At 43.3% G+C, this 24,835-nt stretch overlaps 1 long non-coding RNA gene across 2 annotated transcripts in view; it reads left to right on the forward strand.

Annotated features, from left to right (window-relative positions):
- The first annotated feature begins 1,108 nt into the window (after positions 1-1,108).
- LOC108286735 overlaps positions 1,109-24,835 on the forward strand; it is a 51,878-nt gene continuing 28,151 nt past the window's right edge. Inside the window, exon 1 of one of the 2 annotated variants that reach the window (XR_005196360.1) lies at positions 1,109-1,819. This is a non-coding gene — a long non-coding RNA (uncharacterized LOC108286735). The remainder of the gene's footprint in view (positions 1,820-24,835) is intronic. The other variant, XR_005196361.1, reaches the window with a different exon arrangement.

Here is a 24,835-nt window from a genome sequence, read left to right on the forward strand (position 1 = left end):
CTCTAGTTGAACAAGTTGGGTTGCGTTGAGGGAGAGTACATACCGAGACAGAACTATGGGAGTATCTTCTGCAAAAGGGTGTTATAAAGAACCTATTATTGGATTTGAGCTTTTATGGGTAATTTACGGAGGGTCTATAGAAGTTGGATTCACCCTAGATTGGATGTGGTCAGGAAGCAGGAGCTAATTCCATGACTGGGTATCTCAATAAATATAATCTATAGAGAAGGCAGACTAGAACAAAGATAAAATTGTAATTAGTAAGAAGTAGCAGTCACTCATTTTCTCTAAGAGGGGTGTTTGATATTTTGTGAGTTGCAGAGTGACTGGTTTTGTCTGTGCTTAGACAAAATTTCAAAGTAGATTTGCTATGTCTCACTTTATCATGCTCTCTGTAACCATATCTGAGGTTGTTATTCTGTGATGCTATGTACAATAGGAGGATTACATGGTGGAGCTGTGATGCCAGGCTAGCTTCTGAATGTTGGAGTTGCTTTTTTTTTTTTCTTTTTTCAATAAAATAAGCATAAAATAAGTAATATCACCATGATGGAAACCAAAGTAAAATTCGACATACAAATTATTAAAGAAGTAAAATCTTTATCATGAATTTATATGTAAAAGAATAAATTTTCACTCAGTGAAGACAATTTCCATAAAATAAAAGTGGATATGGACTATTTAACTACATTGTATTAAAAAAACTGATCAAAGAATTGGTTTAATGGCACAGACTCTGGAAAATTCTTTTGCAACAGTTCATCACTGTTGATATAACCCTAATTAAAATGACCAGACTCCAGTTTTGGTGGAGATGTAAATTTGCTAGTGTCTTTGAAGAGCAATTTAGTCATATTCATGAAAATTAAAATTGCATTTGGCCTTCGACATAGAAATTTTATTTCTGGACATTTATTCTACAGCGAAAGTTGCACGTGTGCACGTACATACAGGGATATCACCACACTATTCTAGTATTGTTCACAGTAACAAAAGATTGAAAAAATATTAATGTCCTCCAGTAAGAAACTGATTAAAATTCAGTATGAGACATCCATTGTACCCAAAGCTAGGCGGCCTTGAAAAAGTCAGAGTGTCGCTGAGCGACAGGGCTCGGCCCACCGTCGTGCAAACCCACCCCGTGGTGTGAGGCCAGGAGGGTGCGGTCACTGGGGGCCCAGGAGCTGTACCAATGCCTGAAGCAGCCCCCACCCCGGCGGTCCGGAGAGTCTGGGTCGCGCCCTGGTGTGTCTCTTTTGGCGTCTCCTAACCACAGCTTGGGGGAGGAGAGTGGCGATGGCGAGGAGCAACTGCACGCGACTCGGGACCTTGTCCTTCTCGGCAGCCCGCGTCACCATGGCAACCGCGGGCAGCGCAGCACTGAAGCCAAGAAAATGAGGACCCGAGCCGGGTTACCGCCTTGGACTTCGAGCAGCCCAGACAGAGTCTCTGCGTCCTCGAGCCTCCACTTGCCTTCATGTCGGAGACCCTAAGCCCGCAGCGAGGTCCGCAAGGGGTGTTCCCCAAGCCCAGGAGACCGGAAGTGCGGGGGCCCAGATGGAGGCAGGACCCGCGTGGCCCCCCTCTGCGCCCTCCCTGGGATCTGCGCCCCTTCCGGCGCTTCTCCCGCGTCCTTCACCATGGCAACTCGGGCGCTGGGAGCGCGGGCGGCGAGCCTGGTGGGTGGGGAGCCGCTGGGCTCTATCCGCCAGCCTACGAGAAGTGACTAAGGCGACGGGAGTCCGTAGGGAGCTGAGGGCGGAGAGAGGAGCGCAGAAAATGCCCGGCGGCGGCTTCCGTTTCCTCTGAGGGGTTTCAGGTTGGTCGTGGGTGGGAGCTGCGGGGGGCTTAGCGGCCGTGCGCCCCGGCTGTGGGCAAGCTCTCCCTGTAGGGCCTGGGCGGCGGCAGGGGGCAGTAGAGGCCCGCGATGCGCGAAGGCTTCCTAGCACGGGGTTCCCGGGCTGGGGCGCCCAGATCTGGAGAAGCCTAGGGCCTTGGCCACACTCAGAGCTGACGTCCAGTACGGCCCTTGCGGAGGACTAGAGCGAACAGATGTCTGCCCAGCCCCCGCCCCACGCGCGCCCAGCCTGGATCAGTTCGCCCTGCCCTTAGCCACGCAGCTAAGCGCGCGGGCTCCGGGCTCAGGCTGCCTCGAGCCCGCTGGCTCCCTCTGAAAGTGGTGATAATGATAGCAGGTATCTTAGGGTTGCTTTGAGTATTAAAGGAGTTAATTGTTCTTAGTACAATTTCTGGACTTAGTTTATAGCACATGGGAAGTGCTCAATACATGTTACTTGCTCTGCGATGACCTGGGGCAAGTTAGTTGACATCTCCACTTACCCTTGCCTCATTAAAAAGTGGGGATAATAATAGAACCCACTTAATATCGTTATAATAATTACAAGAGTTAATATGAGTAAAGTCCCTTGCCTTCAAGAACTTAGGACATTTAAAAAAAATTGTAAAGTCTCAAGAATCGTTCCAGGCACATAGTAAGCTGTCTCTATTATTACCATGGTCATATTGTTGTTATCACTACGTTAAATAAAATTTATAAGAGGCTGTTGGTTTGGGCTGAGCTCCTGTGCTATGACCAACAGATCAACCAAACATGGAGTCACTTATGCTGAAGTTCCATGCCACCAAGCTGAAACTAAGTTGCATATTTGACATTCCTAGAAATCAGGAGAGAGAGATGGTTAATGTAGCCAAATCCCCAAATAAGCCAGTTTTAGCTGGCATGATGAGGAAGCCCTCTCTTCTTCAACCTTTACAAGGAAAATAACTTTGAAACAAGCAATTGGCTTTCTGTTCTGTGTTTCTGCTTTCTTCAGCCCTTTTCTGTCTATAAAGCCAGCCTCCTCTGCTCAGCTCATCAGAGCACTCATTCTACTTTATAAAATGAAGCATTGCCTGGTTGTAGAATGCAAATACAAGCCAATTAAGATTTTAAACTAAATTTCTTGTCATTTTTGTCTTTTGACAACGATTCTCATCTGTTTGCTTTGTGAGAATGGAAAAAATTGTACTTGTCCTGCTACAAGGACTTTTAGCCTCTGGCTGGATTGCAGAAACATGTGTGTGCATTTCTCCTTTTGTTTCTCAAAGTTTTTCAGCCTTTTACATGGTTCTATAGAAGAGGTAGGATCATGTCCTTAAAAGATCACTGGGCTGTGAGTCAAGTGGATTTTGGTATTGGTTATGCTACTTGGGCAGGTCACTGTTTCCTCATCCACCTGCCTCTTTTAACAATGTGTGATTGGTATTATCTATTATGCATGTTTGGCCTTTCCTGTAAGGTAATGTAGTTAGTAAAAATAAATTAGCACCTGTGAGCAACTCTCCAGGGTAGTAAGAGAACATGGCAGTTGCTTTGAGGAAGTTACAGATGAGAAGCTATGGGGTTCTGAGAAGGGAGAGTAAGTGTCGTAATACTTTATTTATTTCTTTCTTTTTTAATTTGAGATGGAGTCTCGCTTGGAGTGCAGTGGCACAATCTTGGTTCACTGCAACCTCCGCCTCCTGGGTTCAAGCAATTCTCCTGCCTCAGCCTCCTGAGTAGCTGGGACTACACATACACGCCACCATGCCCAGCTGATTTTTGTAGTTTTAGTAGAGAGGGGATTTCACCATGTTGGTCAGGCTGGTCTCGAACTCCTGACCTCATGATCCGCCCATCTCAGCTTCCCAAAGCTTCCCAAAGCTGGGATTGCAGGCGTGAGCCACTGTGCCCAGCCACTTTAATTGCTAATAAGTAGAAATGTCAAATGTATGGGGGTCAAATGAGAAAGGTTCTACCACTCCACCCCACTACAAAGTCTGGGAAAATGGACTTTCCCTGCTAAGGCCTTCTTATTTCTCAGTTGGAAATAAGGTGTATGTTGTCACCTACGTTCATTGTTTTTTGCAGTCTGTTATGGATTTCCGGACTTGGGCTCCTGGACTGACTTATTCCACCAGTAGGGGCAAGAAAATTATATTCACCATATTCTTCTTTTTTTTTTTTTTTTTTTTTGAGACAGTCTCATTCTGCTGCCCAGGCTGGAGTGCAGTGGTGCAATCTTGGTTCACTGCAACCTGCAATCTCTTACTCCCCGGCTAAAGCATTTCTTGTGTTTCAGCCTGCCAAGTAGTTACAGGAATGCACCACCATGCCCAGCAAAATTTTTGTATGTTTAGTAAAGACGGGGTTTTATCATGTCGGCCAGGCTAGTCTTGAACTGTTAATTGCAAATCTGCCCGCCTTGGCTGCTTCCCGAAGGGCTGGGATTACAGGTGTGAGCCACCATGCCTGGCCCTTTGTTTTTTGTTGTTGTTGTTGTTGTTGGTTGGTTGGTTTTTTGAGACAGGGTCTCTCCCTGTCTCCCAGGCTGGAGTGCAATGGCACAATCACAGCTCACTGGAGCCTCGTCCTCTAGGGCTCAAGTGATCCTCCCACCTCAGCCTCCCTAGTTGCTGGGACCACAGCTGCACACAACCATGCCTAGCTAATTTTATTTTCATTTTTTGTAGGAACGGGTGGCGTGTCCCTATGTAGCCAGGCTGGTCTTGAACTCCTGGGCTCAAGGGATCTTCCTTCCCTGGCCTCCCAAAGTGCCGTCATTACTGACATAAACCACCACACCTGGCCTTCCTTTTGTTTTCAGAAACCCTCCCTTCGTTCACCAGAGGGTGAGGTCCCTATTTATCCTACTTAGGTTACTATACTAGGTTAGAGTAAGCAATGTTTCCTGGAAGTTATGGGCATTGGCTTTGATAGTCAGAGGGGATTGGAGCCCTGCTCTGACTCTGAATCAATGTCTGAGCCCCAGTTTCTTCATCTTCAAAACAAGGACAATAATACCCAGGGCTGTTGTGATGACAGTATGAGACATTGCACTTAAAGAATCCAGCGGTACCTGGTAGGACAAGTGCTGAAAAAAAAAAAAAAGAGAGAGAGAGAGAGAGTTGCTGCTCTTTTTAAAAATATATATAAATAAAGACAGGGTCTTACTGTGTTGCCCAGGCTGGTCCCAAACTCCTGGCCTTGAGCCATCCTCCTGCCCCGGCCTCCCAAAGTGTTGGGATTACAGGTGCATGTCACCACACCCAGCTGGCTGCTCTTTTTAGTACTGTCATCATGGTTATTATATTGTTAGTTTACAAAAGACAGGGTAATTTTTTGTAGCCTTTTTCTTTCTCTTTATTGCCTGGCAGATCTCTTTATTGCCAGCAAATGTTTGTTGAATGAATGAGTGAATCCACCCAGGAAGCTCTAGTAGCAGTGAATTTCACGTTGCTCTGACTAATAGCAGCTCTGTGCCAGAAACCATATTCAGTCCCATTACCTTGTTGAATCCTCAAGTTTGATGACATTGTCTAGCCTTCCAGTGTGGCTCCTGAAGCATTGGTGTCATTGATTCACAGTCCAGAAGCTGAGAGTAATGTCTGCTGCAGATTTCTGTATCGTTTCCATAATGGGGCTGACAGCAGCATAATATCCGTAGCCTGTGCTAAGATAGGAGTTGGGTGTCATGCTGACGTCAGGCAGTGTGTTCTCATTTCCCCAAGGATGAGCTGGCTTCCTTGATGCAGTTTCTTCATATCATTAGTGCACTGCTTGACATTACACTTCTGAAACAGCAGGGCTCAATCAGAATTTAGCACTGCAACTCTATCGGCAATAATGTCACAGGGCATCAAGTTCCTTCTTCTGTCTCTCTGTGTCTACTCTTCAGAGAAGTGTAGCAGCTGTAGGGGAAGGACAGACCAGGGCAAGTCTTTTTGCTTCTTCTGATCCATTCACTGTGAGTTTCGGATTAGAGAAGCGTTTAGAAATCTCTGATTTAGTACTTTGTAAATACTGTTCTGTGGGGGTTTTAGAATTCATAGGACTCCCTCATCCTGCCCGGAGCTGCTTCTGGGGAGAACTACCTGAACAGGTAGAGCTTGGGGCATCCTACCTCTGGTTCAAACAAAGTGAGCCCTGTGACATCTCTAGAACACTGAGGAACAAATTTCTTTTTATTCCTCAGTAGAGACGCTGAAAGCAAGTCAGCACCATCATCAGACTTCAAGCAAGCTATTTATGCATTTGCAGTATTTTTTCATTTATTCATTCATTCAGCACATTCTCAGACACTCTACTAGGGTGCCGGGGATAGAGCAATAAACAAAATAAAGATCCTGCTATCAAAGAGATTACATTCTAATAGGAGACAGTAAAATATGTGCCATGCAGAGCCTCTCTGAGGATGTCACATGAACAGAGGGCTGAAGGAAGTGAGGACTGATAAATGGTGGAAGAACGTTCTAAGCAGGGGAAATAGCTGTACTAAGTCTCTGAGGTAGGATGCCAGAGCAGCTGGAGAGGAGGGAATGACAGAGCCAATGAAGGTAGACGAGAGGTTGGGGTCTAGATTACTAGGACCTTGGAGCCATGGAAAGGATTCTAGATTTTACTCAAAAGGAGACAGGAGGACATTGGAGAGGTGAAAGCAGAGAAATGACAGAACTTGATTAATAGGGTCATTGCAGCCACTGGGTAGAGAGTAGAACTTATGGAGTGAGAGGTGAAGCAAAGACCAAGGAGGCTTTTAGAATGGTCCAGGTGTCAGGTGAGAGTAGCTTGGACTGGCATGGTAAAGAAAGGTGAGAAACACTTGGACTTGGGATGCATTTTGAAGGTAGACCTTACACATTCTGCTGAAGAGTTCCATGTTGGGTGGGAGAGAGAAAGGAATCAACAATGACTTCAAGGCTGGGGCCTGCGCACCTGGATGAAAGGCGCTGTTTACTGAGACAGTAATCCCAGGCATTTGTCACCATCATAGTTTGCCAGCTCAACAGCTTTTCTTGATGAAGGAGGAACCACTCTATGGTGGTGTCAGAAGGTCTGAGACCAGGAGGGTGTTTTAGCAGAGGTTTTCTCCTAACAGTCACTTGCCCACGGTCACACAAGCTGGATCTAGAACTAGAGCAAATGATCCCTGGTGCTAAAGAGGCACAGTGCCTGTTAGCATCCACAAAAATCTCATTTCTGTTTGGCTGCACTTCAGGTTCAGGCAGCTGTGACCAGAAGCACAGCGCTGCGGGTGGTGTATTTTGATGTCTTGGTGGTTCCGTGCTGTGAGAAGAGTTTGTGTCATGCAAATTAGCAGACTTTTCTCCCAGGAGCACCCTTGAAGGAGAATTGTACAAACTGGAGTCTACTCAGAAAAGGCTGTTGGGAATAGCCCTGGGCACCGCATGCTGAGCAGGGACAGCCGATGGAGTAGGGAGAAGCCTCAGGTGGGGCCTGAGTGTGTCCTCCAATGACTGAAGGACCCTGAGAGGGAGCACCCTTCCTGCTACTGTGTGTTTGCTGGTTCCAATGATAGATACTTTGTGGTTTCTGTATAAGGGATTATCTTGCAGATCTTGATGGTGTTGACTATTTCCCCTTGAAGGCACGTGACCTGGAGATGAGGTCATCATACCCCACCACCACCGTTACCCAGACCAAAACCTGAAACAGCCTGGTGGGGGTTAGAAGTTTTAAAACTGGGCCTTTTGGGTCTTGACCTACAAGGAGATGCCATAGTTCCTGTGTGGGCATGAACGAAGGAGAGCGCCTTGCTGGAGCTGGAGGAGTCGAAGCGGGGGATCCTAGAGGAGGCACCTGGGAAGATTGTGGCAGCTACAGAGGCTACTTGTGTATTGGCTTAGGGCCAGAGGCCTGTCCTATGGAGGCTTGTCTCTTCTGTCATTTAGGAATATGTGCAGCTGCAAGAAACAGAAAACCACCTAAAGTGCCTTCAGAAAAGCAGGGCTTTATTTTTCTCACATGACAAGGAATGTGAATTGGTCTTGGTTCAGTTGCTAAATGTTGCCAGCAAGAATTCAGGCCTCGCATCTCCTCTCCCTTGGCAGACTGGCTTTTGTCCTCATGGCCACTGATTGCCTGCCTCCACTCTGGGCATTAAGCCTTCGTTCAGGACAGGAAGAAATGGGAGAGGGAGGAAGGGGCAGTGCCAGCTGGGTCTTTGTCTTTTTTTTTTTTTTTTTTTTTAACATTTTTGTTCTCTTTTAAGACTTTATTTACTTAATTAGTTTTAGATTTTTTTTTCTTAGATTCACAACAAAATTGAGTGGAAGGGACAGAGATTTCTCATAAACCTCCTACCCGCCCCCCACACCCACCGCCTCTTCATTATCGACATCCCTCACTTGAGTGGTGCATTTGTTACAACTGATGGGCCTGTATTGACACATCACAGTCACCCCAAGCTCACAGGTTACAGTAGGGCTCGCTCTTGGTGTTGTACGTTCTATGGGTTTGGATAAACCTGTGATGACATGCATTCGCCATTATAGTCTCATACAGAGTAGTTTCACTGCCCTAAAAATCCTCTTCAATGCTTCACCTATTCATCCCTCCCTTCCCCTGCCCCAGTGAAAAGACTGACCCTTTCACTATCTCCATAGTTTTGCCTTTTCCAGGATGCCATATAATGGGAATCGTATTGTAGGCAACCTTTTCTGATTTTTTTTTCTTCATTTAGTAATATGCATATTGTAATATGCAATACATGTCAAGCCATGTATTTCTATGGCTTGATAACCCATTTCTTTTGAGCACTGAATAATATTCCACTATCTAGATGTACCATAGTTTATTCAGTTATCTACTGAAGGACATCTTAGTTGCCTCCATGTTTTGACAATTATGAATAGAGCTGATGTAAACATCTGTGTGCAGGTTTTTATATAGACATAAGTTTTGAGTTCTTTCAGGTAAATACCAGGGAGTGGCATTGTAAGAGTATGTTTAGTTTTGTTAGAAGCTGCCAAACTGTCTTCCAAAATAACTACCACTCTGCATTCCCACCAGCAGTGAATGGGAGCGTCTGTTGCTCCACCTCCTTACCTGTGTTTGGTGTCATCAGTGTTCCAGATTTTACTCATTCTAATAGGTGGATTGTGCCTGTCTTTTTTTAAGTGAGGAAAGCCAAAACTTTCCTAGAATCCCATCCTAATCCCCACCCCAGCAGCCTTCCACTTGGCCAGAACTATGTCACTATGACCATCCCTAGCTGAAAGAGAGACAGGAAAATGAGTATTTAGTTCTGTAACCCCTCTGGGAGAGGCGGGCAAGGGAGAAAAGGGTAGGACAGCACTGTCCAATGGAAATATGAGAGCCACATATATAATTTTCAATGTTGTAGTAGCCACCGTTCTTAAAAGGTAAAAAAAGAAACCTAGGTGAATCAATGTTTAAATGTTTATTTTATTTAACCCAATATATCCAAAATCATTTCAGCATGTAATCAATATAAAAATTATTAAGAAATATTTTACACTCTTCTTTAAAGTTTTGAGCCAGGCACGGTGGCTCTTGCCTGTAATTTCAGCACTTCAGGAGGTCGAGAGGGGCAGATCACCTGAGAAGTCAGAAGTTCAAGACCAGCCTGACCAACATGGTGACCCTGTCTCTACTAAAAATATAAAACTTAGCCAAGCATGGTGGCACACGCCTGTACTTGTACAGGCACATATACAACATGGTGACTCCAAGTACTCAGCTACTTGGGAGGCTGAGGCAGGAGAATAGCTTGAACCTGGAAGTGGAGGTTGCAGTGAGCTGAGATTGCACCATTGCAATCCCAGCTACTTGGGAGGCTGAGGCAGGAGAATCGGTTGAACCCAGGAGGTAAAGGTTGCAGTGAGCTGAGATTGCACCATTGCACTCCAGGCTGGGTGACAGAGCGAGACTCTGTCTCATTAAAAAAACTAAATAAATAAAGTTTTCAAAATCACATACATATGTTGTACATACAGCACATCTCAGTTTAGACCAGCTACATTTTGAGTGCTCAGTAGCCCCATGTGACCAATGACTGCTGTATTAGCAAGCACAGGGTTAGGCGGCACGTTGGGTGAGCAAGCTGATAATGTCTTGCCACAACCCTTTTGTTGCTGCTAGTCTTCTCTCTAATTATTTCCTTTGCATTCTCCCAACTGATTTTAGAAAATGCCATCCTGTCTTAGCCTGCTGAAGAGAAAGAAGAAAGGAGATTGTGTGGGTTGTATTCGTGCTAAAGTAATAATTAGAGAGACAGCAGCGTCCTGGGGCCAGGCAAGGTGAGAGCAGTGGAATTCAAACTTTCAGAGCCCCAGCAGACTCATGAAGGGTGGATGGGAGAAACGGGACAGCAAGAGGTAGGCCAATTGCTGTCATGAAGAAGAGTAAAATTCTTAAGTCAAAATCAAAATAAAGGCTGAGCGTGGTGGCTCATGCCTGTAATCCGAGCACTTTGGGAGACCCAGGTGGAAAGATCACTTGAGCTCAGGAGTTTGAATCTAGCCTGGGCAACAAAGTGACATCCCCATCCCTACAAAAAAGTAAAAATTAGCTGGGCATCATAGCACACACTTGTAGTCCCAGCTACTTAGGAGGCTGAAGCCAGAGGATTGTTTGAGCCTAGGAGGTTGAGGTTGCAGTGAGCCATGATCGAGCCACTGCACTCTAGCCTGAAAAGAAAAAACAACAACAACAAAAAGAAAACTCTGTTGTTTTCTGATTACAGAAGTGAAATTTTTATTAAAAATGAGGAAAGCAGAAGCACTGAATAGATATCTCTCTAATGTTAGTGATGGTCCCTGTTAATAGTGTATTAACGTGTATTTTATTAATCTTGTCTATACTTGTATATGTATACATGTATATGTAACATAACCCGTTTATTTTCTTTACTTTAAAATATATTATGAACCTTTCCCCATGTCATTAAGTACTTTTTTTTTTTTTTGAGTGACACAATTATGGCTCACTTGACCTCCCAGGCTCAAGTGATCCTCCCACCTCAGCCTCCCAAATAGCTAGGATTACAGGCATGTGCCACCATACACAGATAATTTTTGTATTTCTTGTAGAGATGGGGTTTCTCCATGTTGCCCAGGCTGATCTTTAACTCCTGGGCTCAAACAATCCTGCCTTGACCTCCCAAAGTGTTGGGATTATAGGCATGAGCCACTGTGCTCTGCCTCTAAGTATTCTTTTAAAATAGGATTTGTAATTATTGTGATTGGATGGTATTTCATCTTATGGGTATGCTGCAGTTTAATTCAACCAGTCCTCTTTTGTTGGACATTTAGGTTTAATTAAGTTTTGTCAGTGATAGGTAATGATTACATCTGTCTTCAGTCTTAGTGCACATTTCTGATTTGCTGGTTGAGAGGGCATAAATATTTTATATACATTTTCATCTTTTTTTTTTTTTTGAGACCAAGTCTCACTCTGTTGCCCAGGCTGGAGTGCAGTGGCGTGATCTCGGCTCACTGCAACCTCCACCTCCCAGGTTCAAGCGACTCTCCTATCTCAGCCTCTTGAGTAGCTAAGACTACAGTTGCACACCACCACACCCAGCTAATTTTTGTATTTTTAGTAGAGAGGGGTTTCACCCTATTGGCCAGGCTGGTCTTGAACTCCTGACCTCAGGAGATCCACCCACCTCAGCCTCCCAAAGTGCTGGGATTACAAGCATGAGCCAGCATGCCCGGCCCATATTGTCGTCTACTTGAGACTGTACTAACAAGCTTCCTAGCAACATTGTAGGAAACATTTTTCTCATTTTATAAGAAAAAACTTTCTAACAACCAAGGAAAGAATGGGAGGCAGCAAGCTTTCTGTCATGAGGCCTGTTGGAGTATGGGCTAAAGCCATAGTCTCGATTATTTTTTCCTCACTGGTACTGAGCATCAGTTACAATGGTTTATAAAGCGGAAAGCTGCCTTCTATTGCCCTTAGTTGGACATTACAGAGCTAGATTGTTTGGTGGAGGCAGTAACTTAAGAAATAAATAACAGCATTGGGGTCAGCATTGGGCTAATGACCTTTAAGGCTTCCTCCAACCTTGAGGACCTATGTATGGTACTTATACATATGAAGTTTCTGTGCTGATTCTGAAATGTAGCCTGTACTCTGCTTGTCTGTGCTCTCAGCCGGTAGGGATATGGTGAGCTCCTCAAGGGATTTTCTCGAGATATGAATCTCTTTTTCTCTCAGAGGATGAAAAGTATACCCTAAAATCAGCATCATGTTGTTCAGCTCTTCTCGGTCATTGCTGATCTTCCATCTAGTCATTTATTGGCTGCTGTATTAGTCTGTTCTCACACTTCTATAAAGAACTACCGGAAACTAGGCAATTTATGAAGAAGAGAGGTTTAGTTGACTCACAGTTCCCCAGGCTTGGCAGGAATCAAGGGGGAGCTTGGGAGGCCTCAAAAAACTTACAATCTGCGAAGGGGAAGCAGGCACAATCCTCACATGGTGGAACAGGAGAGAGCGAGAGCAAAGAGGGAAGTGCCACACGCTTCTAAACAGTCAGATCTCATGAGAACTCACTCACTATCATGAAAACAGCAAGGGGGAAATCGCTGCATGATTCAATCACCTCCCACCAAGCCTGTCCTCAATTCAACATGAGATTTGGGTGGGGACACAAATCCAAACCATATCAGTTGCTGAGAGGGGGATGTTGGAGTCCCCAACTGTAATTGTGGGTTTATCTATTTCTCCTTTCAACTCTTATCATATTTTGCTTTCAATTTTGCTGTTGTTTGGTGCATACACATTTAGAATAGTTATGTCTTCCTCTTAAATTTTTCTTTTATCATTATGTAATGTGCTTCTTTGTCTCTTAAAATTTTTTGCTCTGAATCTACCTTATCAGATATAAATGTAGCTGATTTTTTAAAATTAATATTATATTCTTTTACTTTCCTCCTACCTATGTTATTGAATTTCAAACGAGTCTCATATAAGCAGCATATATTTGGATCTTTTTCAAATTCACTCTGTCTTTTGATTGTTGTATCTAGACATTACACTTAAGATCATTACTAATATGTTAGCTCTTAGGTGTGCAGTTTTATTATTTGTTTTCTGTTTTTTTCCCCTCTAGTTCTTATTCCTCTGTTTTTCTTGTCTTTCTTTGGGTTTCTTGAACATCTTTTAGAAATTAATCTTGATTTATTTACAAGGCTTTCAAGTGTATCTCTTGGTATTCTTTTAGAGGTTGCTGTCAGTATTACACTATACATCTGTGACTTAACCATTTTGGGTGAGGTGTGGAAATCTTACTTTCATTTAGGTTTATTTACCTTCCATGATTTTAAATATAATTGGCATGAGCTCAGATAGGGTTTTATTTTTTGTTATAATCATTGAATATGATTTGTAAAACTCATGATGAGAATAGTCTAGTGTATGTACACATATTTCTGATTGTTTCCACTGCTCTTTCTTCCTCTTGATGCTCCAAGATTCCTTTTCTTATAGGATTTCCTTTTTATTTGAAGAACTTTCTTTAGCCAGTCTTTAAGGGTATATCTGCAAGTGTCAAATTCTTTTAGCTTTCCTTTGTCTGAGAATGGTTTTATTTCCCCTTTAATCATGAAGGATAATTTTGCCAGATACAGAATTCATGATTGACAGTTCTTTTCCTTCAGCACTTGAACAATGTTGTGCCACTCCCAGCTGGCCTCCATGGTTTCAGATGAGAAATCTGCTGTCATTCAGACTGGGTTCCCCTATAAGTGGGCACAGCTCCTCCCTGGCTGCTTTTAACATGTTTTGTTTGTCTCTAGTTTTCAGAAATTTAATTATCATGGGTTGTGGTATGGGTTTCTTTGGGTTTCTCTTCGGGGTTTTCTCAGCTTTTGAATCTGTAGATTTGTGTTTGCCAAATTTGGAAAGTTTTCAGCCATTATTTATTCAAATACTATTTTAGGCCCTTTATTCTCCTCTCCTTCTGGGACTTTTGTGATACAAATATTGGCTTTTTTGTTATAGTCTCACAAGCCTTGGAAGCTTCAGTGATTCTTTTTTCAGTCTATTTTCTGTATTTTCACATTGGTTAAATTATTTGGTCTGTCCTGAAGTTCACTGATTCTATTCTGTCATCTCCTCTCTAATACTGAGATTATCTGGTGAGATTTTTATTTCTGTTATTGTAACTTTAGTTCTGTACTTTTCATTGGTGTTTTTTAAATAACTTCTATTTATTGATGAGATTTTGTTTTTTTAAATTTCTTTTAAGAGAATTGGTAATTAATTTTTAAAACATTTTTATGACAACTGCTTTAAAATCCTCTCAGATAATTCTGACATCTAATTCATCTTGGTTGGGATCAGTTGATTGGTTGTTCTTTCTCACCCAAGTTGTGATTTTTCTGTTTCTTGATATAACAGATGATTTTTAAAATTGTATCTCAGACATTTTGTCTGTTATGTTAGGATATTCAGGGTCCTATTTAAATATTTTATTTTAGTAGGCATTCACTGTGTTTACATTTAGCACACAGGTCCTGGCCCACTTTCATGGACTGTGGTTTCCATGACAGTTTCATTTTTGGAGGCTTACAATGTTATTTGGGTCTGTTTGGTGTATCTGACACTGCCGGGGCTCTCACAGGTCTCTGCTGGTGCTGCCTAAGGTGGCAGAAGGTGTTTCCCCAGACCAGGGCACTAGATACCTCTCCATTGATGAGTGGAGTCTCAGGTCTATGGAGACAAACAGGCTTCTTAGGCCATGCACTTTTGGCAGAATCTCTTTTATTGGTGCCACGTGGCTAATCCTGTGTCTCTGGGTTGGGGGAATAGAGTTTCAGGCCTATGGGGACAGAGAGGCTTCCTGGGCTGGGCTGCTTGTTGTGGCTGTGTCCCTCCCACCAGCACCACCCCACTGCCCTAGTATCTCTTGTTGAGGTATGGAAGTCTCAGGCCCAGCAGGAAAGAAGAGCACCTCCCTTGGCTGTCTTTTTTTTTTTGAAGCATGTCTCCCCCTCTGTACCTTGGGCTAGTACTGCCAGGCTCACCTGGTATTGTTGGCGAGGCTCTTGTTAGATCTGAGGGAGGAATGAGCCCACTGAGCTGCTTTCTGTTGCTAGGTTGGGGATCAGTAATGCTGGGCCCACGCTGCCTTCTGTTTGGTGGGAGGACAAAAAGCAAGAATTCTTCAGTTACTTTTATAACACTGCCCTGGCCTCCTCCCCTTCCCTGCTTCTCTGGCCCCTTGTGCTGTAATTGCTTGTTGAGTGACCCTCACGGTTGACTTGATGTTGTGCCCGGCACTTTGTCTGTCCCTGAAGTACTCTAAAATTGTACCCTGCTCTAATGACTTGAGGGAGCCATGGCCTACTTGTCTTTTCAGAACACACATCTTATGGTTGTGTTGTGTGGTGGTGTGTTCAATCAAAAGCCTGTATATGATGGCTAAGCAGGTCTCACTTAAAAGAATAACAGAAAGCAGAAAAGCAAGGAAAAAAAAAAGAATTGAAAGCTCTTCTTCATTGTTCCATAGGTTCAGAAAAGCATAAAAGTTCTGCACAGCTCTCTACTGGGATTTCCTTTTCCTCCCAGTGTGAATATTCTCTTTTTTTCTTTTACATTAGATATTAGAAACAAATCACATCTTACCTAGTGTGAATATTCTTAAGAGCCAGGACGCTTAACAAACTCTGGGTTCTTATGAGAGCAAATATGGATATAGCAGACATTTTCACAATTCCCAGGCATCTTTTTTTTTTTTTAATACATATTTTTATCTCAAATGAAGGATCTTGTTGTCCATTATCAACACGGAGCTTCCTTCCTTTAAAATATTTACCTCTGGGCCGGGTGCGGTGGCTCAAGCCTGTAATCCCAGCACTGTGGGCGGCCGAGGAGCGTGGATGACAAGGTCAAGAGATCGAGACCACCCTGGTCAACATGGTGAAACCCTGTCTCTACTAAAAATACAAAAAATTAGCTGGGCATGGTGGTCCATGCCTGTAATCCCAGCGACTCAGGAGGCTGGGGCAGGAGAATTGCCTGAACCCAGGAGGCGGAGGTTGCGGTGAGCCGAGATCGTGCCATTGCACTCCAGCCTGGGTAACAAGAGCGAAACTCCGTCTCAAAAAAAAAAAAAAAAAAATATTTACCTCTAAGGGTAGGCTTTTAGTTTTGATTTTGTTAAGGAAAGGGCTGTGGCATATCCTCTGCCTGCATGACCCTCCTCATCTGCCTGAGACGTCATCCTTCAGGTCCAGCCAGCATTTTCCTGCTCCTTTGAAGCCTTCACTAACTAACTAACTGCTCCTGCCCAGCATCCTCACACTCCTTTGAAGTCCTAACTGCAATGTCTGAACCATGTAATTTTACACTGTTTTGCTCTGTCTCCTGCAAGAGCATTTGAACTTTCACCTCCCCTCCTTTTTCTGAGACAAGGTCTTGCTCTGTCATCCACACTAGAGTACAGTGGCACCGTCATGGCTCACTGCAGTCTTGACCTACTAGGCTCAGGCGACCCTTCTGCCTCAAATTCCTGTGTAGCTGGGACTACAGGCATATGCCACCACCGTCCAGATAATTGTTTTTTTTTTTAGATGAAGTTTTGCTCTGGTTGCCCAGGCTGCAGTGCAAGGGTGTGATCTCGGCTCACCGCAACCTCCGCCTCTCGGGTTCAAGCGGTTCTCCTGCCTCAGCCTCCTGAGTAGCTGGGATAACTGGCAGGCACACCACGCCTCACTAATTTTGTATTTTTAGTAGAGATGGGGTTTCTCCATATTGGTCAGGCTGGTCTTGAACTACCGAACTCAGGTGATCCACCCACCTTGGCCTCCCAAAGTGCTGGGATTACAGGCGTGAGCTGCCACGCCGGCTTTTATTTTTCATAGATACCAGGATCTCACTTTGTTGCCGGGGCTGGACTCTAATTCCTAGGCTGAAGCAATCTTCCCGAAGTGCTGGGATTACAGGCATGACCCACGATACACCCAGCCGCATTTATCCCTTGCTTAGTGGTTTAGTTAATTCCATTTAGAATAAAACCCAAAATCTTTTCATGCTTTGCAAGGGCCTTAAAATGACCCTTCTACCCTCCAAACTCCCTGCTCCTCCCGTCCTCCCTCCCTCTGCCTCAGCCATACTGCCCGTCCTAGTCCTTCAGATGCCAAACACACTGTTGAATCCCTACTGCCTAGAACACTCAATGAATGTCTATTGAGTCCATTTATTAATTGATTTAAATAAAATTTATTATCTTGCCATAAAAAATGAAGTCTGTGGGCTGGGTATGGTGGTCACACCTGTAATCCCAGCACTTTGGGTGGCCGAGGCAGGTGGATCACCTGAGGTCAGGAGTTCGAGACCAGCCTGGCCAGCATAGTGAAACCCTGTCTCTACTAAAAATACAAAAATCAGCTGGGTGTGGTAGCACGTGCCTGTAATCCCAGCTACTTAGAATGCTGAGACAGGAAAATTGTTTGAACTTGGGAGGCGGAGGCTGAATTGAGCCAAGATGGTGCCACTGCAGTCCAGCCTGGGTAACAAAGCAAGGCTCTGTCTCAAAAATAAATAATAAAAAAAACCCTATATATTCCACACTTGAGAGGCAAAGCATAATTTATACTTTTTACGGAATATTTCTTTCCAGACCTTTTATTATTTATGGCATTTTGGTTGGTTTGTTTTAATATGGCCTATTCACAATGTATTTTTATGCAGAATTTGATCTTTTTATGTGTGTATGCCTTGTTTTTCCCCGTTAAATTTATTCATTTATACTGGCTCATTATTCAAAAAGAATTCGAGGCCCTATTGTCAGAGGCATTTGAACCAGAGCGACTCCATCTTGAATAGGTGCAGGGTAAAATAAGGTTGAGATGTATTGAGCTGCATTCCCAGAGGTCAGGCATTCTAAGTCACGGAATGAGATAGGAAGTCGGCACAAGATACAGGTGACAAAGATCTTGCTGATAAAACAAATTGCAGTAAAGAAGCATGCCAAAACCCACCAAAACCAAGATGCCCACAAAAGTGACCTCTAATCATATTCACTTCTCATTATATGCTAATTATAAAGCATTAGCACGCTAAAAGACACTCCCACCAGCACCATGACAGTTTACAAATGCCACGGCAACATCAGGAAGTTATCCTCCAGGATCTAAAAAGGGGGAGGAACCCTCAGTTCTGGGAATTGCCTACCCCTTTTCTGGAAAACTCATGAATAATCCACCCCTTGTTTAGCATGTAATCAATAAATAACTATAATCAGTGGAGCAGCCCACGCCGCTGCTCTGCCTACAGAGTAGCCATTCTTTATTCCTTTATTTTCTTAATAAACTGTGTTATACCCAGGCGAGTTAGATGGAACAGCGCCACGCTCTGAGTTTCAAATTATGAGTCCTTTATTTTTAGCCAGCGACCGAGAGACAGCTAATGCTCAAAATTCTCTCGGCCCGGAGAAGGGGGCTTATCTTTTATACCTTGATTTAGGTAGGGGAAGGGGAGCCTAGTTGGAGCAGAGTTTACAGAAGCAGAACAAGCAAGTTAGATAAGGGGGCTGGTAACTAGGAGGCAGGAGGTTCTCATGATTGTTGATTTTTTAAGGAGGGGATGCACAATTGGTTCCCATGATTGCTGGTTACCCAGGGGGGTATTCGATACTTGTCATATAATCAATCAAATTCACAATGGCAAGTGGGCTTGCCAAGCAGGCTATGGTTACAAAGGTTATTTGTTTCTATAGTTCTAAGTACAGCATGACCCAGCACAGTAGCAAGACAGGTATGCACCTAAGGGAAGAGCGGCAGGAGGGGTGAGGCGGAGGTCAAGATGGAGTCTGTCTGGCTCTCAGCGAAATGGAGTCTGTCTGGCTAACACAGAGTAGGTTAGCACACTTGCCTTTACTTTATGGACTCATCCCAAATTCTTTCTTGCACGAGGTCTAAGAACCCTTTCTTGGGGTCTAGATTAGGACCCCTTTCTGTAACACTATGAGATATAGAAGTACATACAGCATTTCTTTCTATTGCCTGCAGCATGCAGTCCTGTGCCTTGCTCCTACTAAGTGTGTATGGAGTGAACAGGGAATCGAGTCTGGGAACCTTGTTTTCCAGTGGAGGGCAGGTGGATGTGTGATTTTGTCTGACTTTTGGAAGCAGACAGGACCTCCCACTGTTACCGTGGCATGGTACCTTTGGAACTGAATTCTGTCTCTGATCATTTATTTGCCCCCCTCTGTCTTTGCCTCTCTTTTTTGGAGGGGAACCTATCTGAAGGCCTGGTCTACAGTGGCCTCTCTCTAGACCAGAACAGACTCATTCCATCCTGCAGGTGTGCATTACTCAAAGTACTGTGCATGCAGAATGCTAAGTCCTAGCCCAGCAACTGAAATCTATCTGTTCCTCCTTCTCTCCCATCCCCTAGAGGCATGACCCAAACTGCTATAATCCTTCACCCTCCCAAGCTCTAGTACTCTGGCTTGGAGATTGCAAAAAGGATGGCATGCATAGAATTCTTAGAAGCCAGGGCCCTAAAATCGTGCTTGTGGTGACTAGTGTAGGTGATTACACTACATTTCTTTCTGCAACAGGGTCATTATACAAGCTGTTCACTTCACTGATGCATTTCACACTCTCACACATACCTACTCCTCCATCAGATCTCAGCTCTGATGTGGCATCTTCAGGGAAACCTGCCCCAAACCCTGGATTTCATCATGTGACCTGTTAAATTGCCTCATAGCAAAGCACTGCATATCCTTCTTCCTTGCACTCATCACAGTTTATAAGTATGCATTGTTGTATGTCTTGTTCTCCCATTAGACTATAAGCGTAATGACAGAAGGGACCGTATCTATTTCTTTGGGTTTTTTTTTGTTTTTTTTTTTTGAAATGGAGTCTCACAGTCACTCAGGCCAGAGTACAGTGGTGTGATCTCAGCTCACTGCAACCTCCACCTCCTGGGTTCAAGAGATTCTCTTGCCTCAGCCTCCCGAGTAGCTGGGATTACAGGTACCTGCCACCACGCCTGGATGATTTTTGCCTTTTTAGTAGAGATGGGGTTTCACCATGTTGGCCAGGCTGGTCTCGAACTCCTGACTTCAGGTGATCCACCCGCCACAAATGGGGAGGGTGATCCACCCTCCCAAAATGCTGGGATTATAGGCATGGGCCACCACACCCGGCCATATCTCCTTTTGTTCACGGTGTCTCCAGTGCTTATGCTAGTGCCTAGAGCATGACAGCACTCAATTAATGTTTTTTGAATGAATGAATGAGGAACAGACATTTGGGTTGAGGCAGTGAAGAGTACTGGTTAAGAGGGTGAGCTTTGGAGCCAGACATTCGGAGTGCAAACCCAGCCACATGACCTTAGATAGTATCATCACCTCTCTGTACCACTGTTTCCCTGCCTATAACGTAGAAATAATCATACCATCTATCATAGGGTTATTGTGAAGTTCAAGTGAGGAACTCTGTGTAAAGAGCTTCAATCAAAGCCATAGTAAGTCCTCAACATAGATTATTATCATTATTATTTTCCACTCTTTTGGCTAATAGAAACATTACTGTAGTAAATACTATTTTACATATTTTGATCCACTTTTTATGAGTATTCAGTAGATGAGATTCCTACAAGTTGAATTGTTGCATCAGAAAGTTAATTTATTTGGAATTAATTTTTGTGTCTAGAGTGAGGGAGAGTTCATCTTTAGCCCTAATTACAGAAGAAATATATTTTAAAAAATAGAGTGAGAGGGAGATTTAATTTTTCACTTTTCCCAACGGAGAGTTATAGGAGGCCAAGACCTCTGTTAGTTTATTAATTTTTTTTTTTTTTAAAGGCAGGGTCTCACTATGTTTCTTACACTGGTCTTGAACTCCTGGGCTTAAGCAATCCTCCGTCGTCAGCCTCCCAAAGTGCTGGGATTACAGGTGTGAGCAACCATGCCTGGGCACCCCTGTTAGTTTCTGGGTCTGCAGAAATCAAGACACTTAACATGTAGGTAGTGGTGACAAACATTTACTTAGCTCAAGTAAAGGATATCTTAGTGGGAAGATGTCACAACTCCCTATGGCACACCTATTGCTCAGTCTCACCAAGACGGCAGAAATTAGACAGCCAGGACTGAATTAGAGGAATCTACTGTATCTCCTGTGCTTGAGTTTTAAAGCCAGGATTATGGGAGTCTTATCATTAATGCAATAGCTTCCAGCTCTGCCTCACATGACAGTGTTACTATTCCATAACTGCTCTATGATCTACACTTGATTTCTAGATGTCTTGATGTCTGGATTCTTGTTAACAGATTTTAAGCTATGCTATAAGCCTAGAGCTTTTCAGTTTAATATAAGGGCTTTCCATGCAATAGAGATTTCCAGCCTGGGTCCTCTTCAGTGGCAGGCCAGGCCATGGCCTCTCACACTAGTTAGTTACCCCAATACCATTTACAAATTCCTCATAAATACAAAGGCCTATTCCTGGACTCTATTCAGTTCCTCTAATTCTGTAGAAGATCTTTCTTCATTTCACTCTCACTGTTTTTGTTTTCCAAAAAACCCTTGGCTATAGTCTCCTTCAAGAAAACTGGAGAATTAACTTATCCAAATTGTGCCCTCAACCCCTGCAAACATGCTTGTCTACACATGCTCACATACACAACACGCTCACACATGCAACACGCTCACACACACAACACGCTCACACATTCATGCTTCCACTAGAATTTTCATTGGAATTATATCGAACCTCTGGAATAATTTGGAGAGGATTGATTTCTTTTCAGTACCAAATTTCCCATGGAATATGGAATATTGTTCCTTTTATTCAGGCCTTCTGTTTTATGTTCTTCGGTACAATTTTATAGTTCCTGTATGTAGGTCTCACGCATTTGGTATTCTTTGTGGCCGTTGTCAGTAAAGCCTTATTTATTATATTTTTTCAGTTGGTTATTACTGAATATAGGAACACCATTTTTTACTTTTGCTACTTACTCACAGGAAGAGGTGAACTGAGAACATTTGAGACAGATGGCTAAGCTGATTTTAGTTGCCATGTTACAGGCAGAGTGCTAAATCAGATACTATAAACAACTCCTAGGCAGGGATTAGAATGACCTATGGGTTGTTCACAGGGCGTGGAGTACACACAATGGGCCAATAACACCTTTACCTGGTGCGGTTGCTAAATAGCATTGGATACAGATTTAGCTTTTAACTTATAAATATTATTCCTGAACAATCCAGATTGATTTGCAGAATAATTTATAGCAGCCTAGGCAAGGTGGTATTGAAGTATCTTTTTAGATGATCCACTTTTATCTGTTTTAGATTTTCTTAGAGTGCCTTCTTTACAGTACGTATTGCCAGTTTCATGCTGTTACTAGCCTAGGGCTCGCAGTTATACAAACTGTCTTTTGATCTTTGGTCTTTATCATCAATATAAGATCTTGTACTGCTTATTTATGTCTTTATTTATTTACTTTGAGGTGAAATCCCACTCTGTTGCCCAGGCTGGAGCGCAGTGGTGTGATCTTGGCTCACTGCAAACTTCACCTCCCAGATTCAAACGATTCTCCTGCCTCAGCCTTCCAAGTAGCTGGGATTACAGGTATGCACCACCACACCTGGCTATGTTTTGTATTTATAGTAGAGACAGGGTTTCACCATGTTGGCCAGGCTGGTCTCGAACTCCTGACCTCAAGCAATCTGCCTGCCTTGGTCTCCCAAAGTGCTAAGATTACAGGGGTGAACCACTGTACCTGGCCTTTTTATTTATTTTTAATGTAACCATTTTCTAGAGATATAATTTATATACCATGCAACTCACCCAATAAAAGCATACAATTCCATGGTTTTTTTTAGTGCATTCACAGTCAAACACCCATTACCACAATTGAGTTTAGGACATTTTCCTTGCGGTAAAGAGAAACTCTATATTGATGAGTAGTCAGTCTGATTTCTCCCAGTCCTCCTCAGCTACCAGTAACCACAAATCCACTTTGTCTCTGTGGATTTTCCGATTCTGTATATTTCATATAAAAGGAACAATACACCATGTGGTCTTTTGCGTCTGGCTCCTTTCACTTCATACAATGTTTAGGAAATTCATTTGTGTTGTAGCATGTATCAATATTTTACTTTTTATTACTGAATAATATTCTACTATATGGATACATTTCATTTGACTTATGTATTCATCAGTTGATGGACATCTGAGTTATTTATACTTTTTGACTATTATGAATAATGCTACTATGAATATGCATGTACAAGGTTTTCTGTGGACATATGCGGCACATGCGGACATTTCTCTTGGGTATATACCTAGGAGTGAAATTGCTGAAACATATGGTAACTCTATGTTTAAACTTTTGAGGAACTGCCAAACTGTTTTCCAAATCAACTGCACCATTTTACATTCCCACCAGCATTGCAGGAAGGTTCTGATTTCTCCACAACCTTGCCAATCCTTGGTATTATTTGTCTTTTTGGTGATAGCTGTCCTAGTGGGTGTGAAGTGATATCTCCTTGTGGTTTTGATTTGTATTTTCCTGATGGCTAAACCTGTTTCTTGTCTCAAAAAAATTTTTTTTTAATTTTTTGACAGAGTCTCGCCCTGTTGCCCAGGCCAGAGTGCAGTGGCACAATCTTGGCTCACTGCAACCTCCACCTGCCAGGTTCAAGTGATTCTCCTGCCTCAGCCTCCCAAGTAGCTGGGATTACAGGTGCCCACCACCACACCCAGCTAATTTTTGTATTTTTAATAGAAACGGGGTTTCGCCATGTTGGCCAGGCTGGTCCTGATTTCCTGACCTCAGGTGATCCACCCACCTCAGCCTCCCAAAGTGCTGGGATTACAGGCGTGAGCCACCACGCCCAGCAGACTCTAACACTTAAGAGCTCTCTTTTGCCTTTCCTTGGAGTTATCCTGGCTAGATTTGTGATAGGAGTTCCACACTTATTTTTTCTCTGCAGAATCCGGAAACGCACACATGTAGACAATGTGCCATAATTTTTGTTATTCTTGACGAAGGGGTGAGGCCTAAACAGAACCTCAGGAGGAAAAAATAATCTAGAATGTGTGCAGCATATGTCCACAAAAGAAAATTGGTTGTTTAGATATCTCAATCCACCATACACTCTTGTTACAGGCATTATAAAACTCAAACTAAACCAGGAAACAATTTTTTTTTCCCTCTGGAAGCCCTCATTTATCATTGACTCCTAGTGATTCACGTGAAGAAAAAATTAACTTGTCCTATTTGGCATGAAAATGTTGCCTGTAGTCTTGTTAAATTCTCTATGAGCATACGTTGATTGACTTAAGATGGCAGTGTTAAGAATGGATGCGTAGGAAGGAAGTACAGAGTGTGTACTTATAACAAAGATTACAGCCAGGTGCAGTGGCTCATGCCTGTAATCCCAGCACTTTGGGACCCCAAGGCGGGTGGATCACTTGAGGTCAGGAGTTGGAGACCAACCTGGCCAACATGGCGAAACCTATCTTTATTAAAAATATAAAAATTAGCTGGGCGTGTGGCAGGTGCCTGTAATTCATCTACTTGGTTGGTTGAGGCAGCAGAATTGCTTGAACCCAGGAGATGGATGTTGCAGTGAGCCGAGATCACGCCACTGTACTCTAGCCTGGGTGACAGAGCAAGACTCTGTCTCAAAAAAAAAAAAGGATCTCTAAGCCAAGGGTACAAGTGCCAACAGAACTCAGATGTCTCAGAGAATTATCTATAAGGAGATACGAAAAGAGAAAATACATAGCAAGATATCAAAGATAAGAGAAAAAAATGGAAGAAAAAGCCAATGCTTTTGTCAATGAGGGGTCCTCTAAAACCGGAGCTTCCGAGATTAAAGAGAACTGGAGGCTTATAAAGGCTTAGCTGTGGCAAGTAATATAATGAAGTGGCTCCCTTGTATTCAGTGCTTGCTGTGTATAAGGCATGAGGCCAAGTGTGGGACATTAATTCTTTTTTTTTTTTTTTTTTTTTTTTTTTTTTGTGAGACAGAGTCTCACTCAGTTGCCAGGTGCCAG

The sequence above is a fragment of the Cebus imitator genome, unplaced genomic scaffold, assembly GCF_001604975.1.
Source record: "Cebus imitator isolate Cc_AM_T3 unplaced genomic scaffold, Cebus_imitator-1.0 Scaffold328, whole genome shotgun sequence".
Lineage (NCBI taxonomy): Eukaryota > Metazoa > Chordata > Mammalia > Primates > Cebidae > Cebus > Cebus imitator.